At 46.3% G+C, this 5,435-nt stretch overlaps 1 non-coding gene across 1 annotated transcript; it reads right to left on the reverse strand.

Moving 5' to 3' along the window:
• Nucleotides 1-4,800: 4,800 nt before the first annotated feature.
• Trnat-agu (transfer RNA threonine (anticodon AGU)) lies at nt 4,801-4,873 on the reverse strand. The gene has a single exon. It is a non-coding gene; the product is annotated as a tRNA-Thr (tRNA).
• Between the last annotated feature and the right edge of the window lie 562 nt (nt 4,874-5,435).

The following is a 5,435-nucleotide window of genomic DNA, read 5'->3' on the forward strand; positions in this document are numbered from 1 at the left end:
GCCAAACGACGGCTCCCTTGGTGTAAGGAGCGCAACATTGGACGATTGAACAGTGGAAAAACGTTGTGTGGAGTGACTAATCTCGGTACACAACGTGGCGATCCGATGGCAGATTGTGGGTATGGTGAATCCCAGGTGAACTTCATCTGCCAGCGTGTGTAGTGCCAACAGTAAAATTCGGAGGAGGTGGTGTTTTTATGGAGGGGGCTTAGAGTCCTTGTTGTTTTGCTTGGCACTATCACAGCACGGGCCTACATTGATGCTTTAAGCACGTTCTTGCTTGCCACTGTTGAAGAGCAATTCGGGGATGGCGATTGCATCTTTCAGCACGATCGAGCACCTGTTCATAATGCACAGCCTGTGGCGGAGTGGTTACACGACAATGACATCCCTGTAATGGACTGACCTGCACAGAGTTCTGACATGAATCCTATAGAACACCTTTTGGATGTTTTGGAACGCCGACTTCGTGCCGGGCCTCACAGACCGACATCGGGACCCCTCCTCAGTGCAGCAATCCGTGAAGAATGGGCTGCCAAGAAATATGAACGTATGCCTGCGAGAGTGGAAGCTGTCACGAAAGCTAAGGGTGCACCAACAGCATATTGAATTGCAGCATTACCGATGGTGGGGGGGGGGGGGGGGGGTCACGAACTTTTACGTCAGTTTCAGCCAAGGTGTCCGGATACTTACGATCACATTGTGTATATGTACGGTGCGGAAAATGGCAACTCTAGATAAGGAAAAGTCTGACGTCATTCACGTAAGTAGTAGAAGAAATCCGTTAAATTTTGGTTACACGACAAATCACACTAATTTAAAAGCCGTCAGTTAAACTAAATACCTAGCAACTACAAATACGAAGAACTTAAATCGCAACGATCACCCAGACAGTGTTTTGGGGAAGGCAGACCGAAGACTCGGTTTTGTTGGCGGAACATATACGAGACGGAGCAGGTCTATGAAGAGAACGCCTTCACTACACTTGTTCGTCCTCTGGTCGTGTACTGCTGTGCTGTGTGGTACCGTTACCAGATTCCATTGACGCTAGACATCGACAAAGTCCAAACAAAAACAATCGTTTTGTATTATCGCCAAATAGAGGAGAGAGCGTCAAGGACATGATACGCGCTGTGAGACGGTAATCATTAAAACAAACGTGTTTCTCGTTGTAGAGAGGTTTGGTCACGAAATTTCAATTACCAACATTCTCCTCGAATTGCGACTGGGTTCAAGACTTCTTTGCAGACAGAAGTCAACACGTCGCTCTCAAGGGAACAAAATAGACAGATGTAAAGGCAATTTTCGGAGCACGCCACTAAGTGTGACGGGACTGTTACCGTTCACAATATATACAAATGATGCCGTAGAAAGCATCGGGTGTTCTTTAAGGCTGCTCGCAGATGATGCGGTTGTTTTTATCAAAGTACCAGTGCCAGAAGTTAGTAACGATTTGCAGCATGACCTCCAGAGAATTGATGAATCGTGCGAACGTAAATAAATGTAACACATTGCGCATAAATAGGAAAAGAAATCCACCACCGTAAAGCTGCATTATGATGACAAACCGCTGGAAACAGTATCCACCTTAAAATATCTAGGAATAACCATCCAGAGCGACCTTAAGTAGAATGATCATGTAAAAAAAATGGTGGGAAAAGCAGATGCCACACTCTCATAGGAAGCCTCTTAAGGAAATGTGGCTCATCCACGAACGAAGAGACTTATAAGGCGCTTATTCGATCCATTCTACCTGGGTGCCTTGTCAGGCAGGGCTGGTAGGAGTGGGAGAGGGAGAGAGGGAGACAAGATGCAACGGAGAGCGGCGCGCTTCGTCAAGGGATCGTTTGGCCGGCGCGAGAGCGTTACGTAGATGCTCAAAAAACTCCACTGGCAGACGTTGCAAGGGAGGCGTCGCGCATCACGGAGAAGTTTGCTATTGAAATTTCGAGAGAGCACTTTCAGGGAAGAGTCGGACATCACAACATATTACTTCCAAATAGACACTGTTGAATGAACACGACGAAAAACTAGAGCCAGTACGGAGGCTTATGGACAATCAATCTTCCCGCACGCCATTCGCGAGGGGAAAGGGGGTAGGAAGCATCAGTTACTCGTACCACAAGTGCTCTCCTCCACACACCATTATAGGGCTTGTGGAGTATTATGACAGAGCCGGCCGGAGTGGCCAGGCGGTTCTCGGCGCTACAGTCTGGAGCCGCGCGACCGCTAGGGTCGCAGGTTCGAATCCTGCCTCGGGCATGGGTGTGTGTGTGATGTCCTTAGGTTAGTTAGGATTAAGTAGTTCTAAGTTCAAGGGGACTGATGACAAAAGTTAAATCCCATAGTGCTCAGAGCCAATTTATTATAATAGATGAATGCGAAAAGATGTTGCTGACGCCTACCTACATAAGGAGAAATGATCCTCTCAGTACAGTAAGAGACATCAGAGTGTCGCGCGATAGAGAAATAGTGTGGAAGTGATTCGATGAACCCTCCGTCCGTCAGGCACTTACCACTTGATGGCAGAGCAGTCATGTAGGCGGAGACGCCGTATGAGGCGGTGGCGGTGCTTTGGGCGTGTATTCCGGAAGCAGGGAGTAGGTGACCCCCGGCGACGAAGCGAGTGACTGAGTTGCGATACGGAAGGCAGAGGAAATCCCGACTGAGCTCCCGTGAGCTGGCCGCGAGTTCCACTCAGGCGTCTTGTCGGTGTGCTCTGCGAGTGGCGAGGAGTCGCAAGTGTGGCCTCGAGCGGTAAGATAAAGGTTCTGAGAAACGACGGCGATATCAGCTGCCCGGAAGAGGTGGTTAGGGAAAAAGTGACGTTCTTCGCTAGGCCAGTAATAAACTTCATTTGTAACCCTGCAATCTGAAAGTGTTCTTTTTCCTGTTGACACTGAACACTGTTGGACTAATAATCAACAGTAGTTGCTGATGGTTAGCTGAAGGTGGTATGCTGGATTGTCAGCGGCGAATCTTCGTAGTCCAGTGATCGGGACTCGGAATCTTATTTGAAGGTAGTTAAGGCAGCAACAGGGCTCTTCAGTCTCGACTTTCCGGTTGTGAAATTTAACGCCGTCTCTGGGGTTGAAACGAGGCTTGCGATCCTCACTCGATCTGATTGGATAGTGGGCGACACTAGACAAGTAACAACAACAACCAGACAGTCGTCGAAACCTGTCCATACCACGCCTAGCAGACTAAAAAAACTCCTGCCGTAGCTTAAGCTGCATTCTACGTGCCGTGCTGCATTCCGCACGCGCCCATACGCAGCGCTATTTCCTAACACTCGCGTCTGTTCCGTATGCAAAATTAACACTCGGCAATCACGGGCAGTAAACGTGCGCCGGTGTGACGAAACGAACGGCAGGAAGCAGGTGTCGCTACCCCCCCCCCCCCCCAATCACCACCACCAGCCACCAGTTCCCGTCACGTGGCACAGCTGCCACGCAGAGCACTCACCGTCGTCAGGACAAACATCTGCACTGGGAAGGGAAGATGGCAGGGTTGGGGGGGAAGGGGGTGGTGTAGCACTGGCGGTTCCTACAGCTGGAAGACAGCCATCAGAGGCCCCACTCTGCGGCCCTATTCTGTATCTTAGCGCCATTTTGCCGATCGGTTCGGTACGCCAGCGCACCGAACGGTCTTGTTTCCGAAGGAGAGCCCCAACATTATTTTCTAAGCATTTCGGAAGCGATGCCGAAAGGTCCTAGCGAACCGAAACGCTGTTGTCAGTTCTCGCGCCGACCAGTCAAAAGCAATCTGCGTAGGATCCGCGCATGCGCACCGCAGCGCCACAGCGGCACGAACTCGAAGCGGCTAGCAGCCCACACATGCTGGCTATTCTTCACAGTACCGAAAAGTGTGGTTAAGAGTACGTAATACTGTTCAAATTTCGCTGACCACGTGCTTCCATGAATGCATGATAACGATAAAATATTGACTGTGTTCTGGAGACTGTCATAAATGTCACATTATGTCAGTTAATTTTCATTCATATCGACGTCTTCTTTTGGATGTTACGTTTAGGAACATGAGTTAGGAATAGAATGTAGTACCACACTGCACAAATAAATCTATAGAAACGCCCGAAAAATTCATCATTTTTTCTGTTTTCCGTCGTTCCTTAATTGCTTCAAAATTGATGGGGGTACGTTCCATCTAATGCAACTCACTGAAGGCAGTTTGTTTGTAGCCATCTTTTATTCGTGAAGATGCTTCACAAATAAAACTAGCGAAACGCGTGTGGCAATAAACAAACTTCCTTCAAATAGTTGCATAATCGGAATACATCTCCACGAACCTGATAAGTTGTTTAAAAGAGCGTCAAAGTATAAGATGATATGCATAGACTGTGGTTGTATCTCGCTCCTAGAGACCCAATCCTGAATTAGCCTACTTCCCTATATGACACGTCAACGATTTGGTTCATAAAAATAAAATTAAAAAAAAAAACGCCTTTTCGAGAGCATGTGGCGAGTGCACCTATAGAAGTTCGCTGTGGTTTATAACATGCATCTGATAAATCAAAGTGTTTCATTTATGGTGATATAGTCTGAAAATATTGTGGCAGGAATCTTTCATCTCTGTCTACTGTTGTTAAGGATTCGATCGCAGATAAATTCTTGAGACTAGAGTATAAAAAGACTGCTGCTAGTTTCATTCGCAGTAATTTAAGTTGTGCTCTTAGGTTCCTGTCGGAAATCGCTACGTATTCAGAAAAAATGGTGAATTATTTGTGAAAACAAAAGTATAAATTCGATAAAGTTGAAAGCTGAAGAAGTTAATTAAAATTTGTGCTGCAGCCGGGACTCGAACCCGGGTCTTCTTACTTACTAGGCAAATATGCTGACCATTACACTACCACAGCACAAATTTTAATTCACTTCTTCAGCTTCCAACGTTATCGTAGATAAATTAGAGACTTAAATGTCTCAGGGAAAATTTAAGAAAAAAGTATAACTGTCACTGTCATTGTTTCACGCACAGCAATTCCATCTTTCATTTCTTAAAGACATGGAAGTCACGAAATCGAAGAGACTCGTAACTGAGAAAGCGCGCTCTTTCGTGTAAATAACAACGAATATTTCAGAAAACTGCTTAACTTCGGCGATTAACGAAGTCTCAGAATATGTTAGAAACACGAAGAGGAAAAAAAGGAAATACTTTCGTATCCTGTGGTATGCAAACCTACGACCTTCAAGACGGCAGTTCGTTGCCTTACCGATTTCGCTTTATTTCATATAATTCCAGTCGAGAGAGACGCAGGCTCACTTTGTTGCTGAATGATGCGGGCGTAAGAAGTAAATGCATGAAATTTTGGAAGGTTTCCTCTATCAGGCTTCACAAAATTCCTTTGAATTGTTACTTAAAAGTTTTAAACGCGTTTCGATGATTAATAAGTAAACCAAAGTACGCAAAGTCACTAGTAA

The sequence above is a fragment of the Schistocerca serialis genome, chromosome 10, assembly GCF_023864345.2.
Source record: "Schistocerca serialis cubense isolate TAMUIC-IGC-003099 chromosome 10, iqSchSeri2.2, whole genome shotgun sequence".
NCBI classification, from domain to species: Eukaryota; Metazoa; Arthropoda; class Insecta; order Orthoptera; family Acrididae; genus Schistocerca; species Schistocerca serialis.